General features: G+C 37.1%; 2 non-coding genes across 2 annotated transcripts in view; both read left to right on the plus strand.

Moving 5' to 3' along the window:
- Positions 1–642: 642 nt before the first annotated feature.
- Positions 643–798, plus strand: LOC130903327 (5.8S ribosomal RNA). The gene has a single exon (XR_009060699.1). It is a non-coding gene; the product is annotated as a 5.8S ribosomal RNA (ribosomal RNA).
- A 712-nt stretch (positions 799–1,510) lies between these two features.
- LOC130903325 (large subunit ribosomal RNA) overlaps positions 1,511–2,500 on the plus strand; it is a 4,066-nt gene continuing 3,076 nt past the window's right edge. Inside the window, exon 1 of the ribosomal RNA XR_009060698.1 lies at positions 1,511–2,500. This exon is cut by the window's right edge and continues 3,076 nt beyond it. This is a non-coding gene — a ribosomal RNA (large subunit ribosomal RNA).

A 2,500-nucleotide genomic window follows, 5' to 3' on the forward strand; every position in this document is an offset into this window, starting at 1 on the left:
ATATAGTTTATTGAAACGTCGTCTGTTGTCGTGTGTGTGTCTATATTTTTATGGATAAATTTTATTTCGTTTATTATATTATTACTTAAGTTTTTTATCGTTTGAAGGTAATACAAGAAAATATCGACAAGATTATATGTGATGATTATGTTATTGAGACATTTTCATCCGGGTACCTAAACGAAATTTAAGCACATGTCGATTCTATCGATATGTATAAAAATTCGTTTTAGAAATAATATTTTATGTATTATTTCGAAGGTGTTCGAAGATTTACGCCCGACCGTCGAAATTTGTATAAAACTTTCAAGATAAAAAAAAAACTGTAATAATATAAAGAGGAGGAATATATCGTGCGAGATATCTGTCTATGCGCGCCTCGTTTGTAATAAAACATGTGCAGCGGTTAAAATTTATCAGATATATCAAAGTACGATATTATAATTTCTCTAAAAGTTTCGAATAATTACCATTTATTATAATATATATATATATATATATATATATATATATAAAAAATGTCGTTATATAAATTTTCTATACGCGTATAAGATATTATAATAATATTATTAATTTAATAATAATCAAATATTAAAAATACGACGAATAGAATATGAGAAAACGACATAATAATAAAATGATTACCCTGAACGGTGAATCACTTGGCTCGTGGGTCGATGAAGAACGCAGCTAATTGCGCGTCAACTTGTGAACTGCAGGACACATGAACATCGACATTTCGAACGCACATTGCGGTCCTCGGATACTCGTTCCCGGACCACTCCTGACTGAGGGTCGTATCAATTTAAAAGACTGCTTAGAATTTAAAATTTTTCTATTTATTAAAGAAAAATAATGCCTAAGCGTGTTGGATGTGAAACAATAACGCACACTAATTAAGAAAAAACACATGCACATACAAACTTGTGCGTATTTTTTTTTGTATTTGTGCGGCATCCTAAAGTGCGAAAAGCAGCGTAAATTTTTATAGAAAAAGTTACGCAATTTTTGAACACAACCCGCTATACCATAAATTAATCGTGTATTTATATGAAATACATAAAATTTGTTTGGTAGAGAGTTATATTTATATATAATATATATATATATTATACATATATACGACGTATATATAGTCGATAAATAAGTGTGTGTATATATAATATATTTATGATAAAATGATAACGCGGTCGTCGTGTCCGAGAGAAATAATAAAGTTTCGAAGACTGGACGTCTGACCAGTGTTTTATTTATATCATTTATACACACGGTATATCGACAAAATATATGAATTATATATATTAAAAATATTATATATGTATAAAGGCTGGTGGTGTGTTGCTGATGCTGATGCTGATGCTGATGCTGATGCTGATGCTGATGCTGATGCTGCTGCTGCTGCTGCCGACTCTTTAAATAAAAACAAATAATGTTATATTTCATATGAGAGATGATTATGATAGTTTGGCGAATTGTATTTAAATATTATACGAGATATATTATAATATATCGACCTCAGAGCAGGTGAGATTACCCGCTGAATTTAAGCATATTACTAAGCGGAGGAAAAGAAACTAACTAGGATTCCCTCAGTAGCTGCGAGCGAACAGGGAAAAGCCCAGCACCGAATCCCGTGGTCGATATCGGCCACCGGGAAATGTGGTGTTAGGGAGGATCCGTTTATCACGAGATCGTGCGGCGCGTCCAAGTCCTTCTTGAACGGGGCCACAGCCCATAGAGGGTGCCAGGCCCGTAGCGACCGTTGCCGATTGCGTGAGGATCTCTCCTGAGAGTCGGGTTGCTTGAGAGTGCAGCCCTAAGTGGGTGGTAAACTCCATCTAAGGCTAAATATGACCACGAGACCGATAGCGAACAAGTACCGTGAGGGAAAGTTGAAAAGCACTTTGAAGAGAGAGTTCAAGAGTACGTGAAACCGTTCAGGGGTAAACCTGAGAAACCCGAAAGGTCGAAAGAGGAAATTCATTCGCGTTTCGATAATTGAAGTTGAACGTTTGTATGACGGATATTGTTTGTGTTTCGGCATATTACAATAAATCGCGTTTTACGTTTTTCTAATCGATATCGAACGCGTGCACTTTTCCTCTAGTAGGACGTCGTGATCCGTTGGGTGTCTGTCTAAGACTCGAGGTGGTAGACCACTTGATTTTATTCGAATTCATGGGGACCCTCGATGTTCCGACAGACTCGCTCGACGGTAGAAATATGGCGCGGGGCCGCTAGATTAATTAGCGTTCGGCCCGTAGCAAGAGCGTTTCGTGTTTGACGGTAATCGGACATAATGCCGATTCTGTCCCGGAACGACTGTTGGTTACGGTGTTCTCGAACAGACCTCGTTTTGAAACGCCGATCAACGACGCTATCGATTTGGGTAATTTCAGGACCCGTCTTGAAACACGGACCAAGGAGTCTAGCATGTGCGCGAGTCATTGGGAAATAACTAAACCTAAAGGCGTAATGAAAGTAAAGGTTTACCTCGCGT

This window comes from Diorhabda carinulata, unplaced genomic scaffold (genome assembly GCF_026250575.1).
Source record: "Diorhabda carinulata isolate Delta unplaced genomic scaffold, icDioCari1.1 Dcau_30, whole genome shotgun sequence".
In the NCBI taxonomy this organism is placed as follows: domain Eukaryota; kingdom Metazoa; phylum Arthropoda; class Insecta; order Coleoptera; family Chrysomelidae; genus Diorhabda; species Diorhabda carinulata.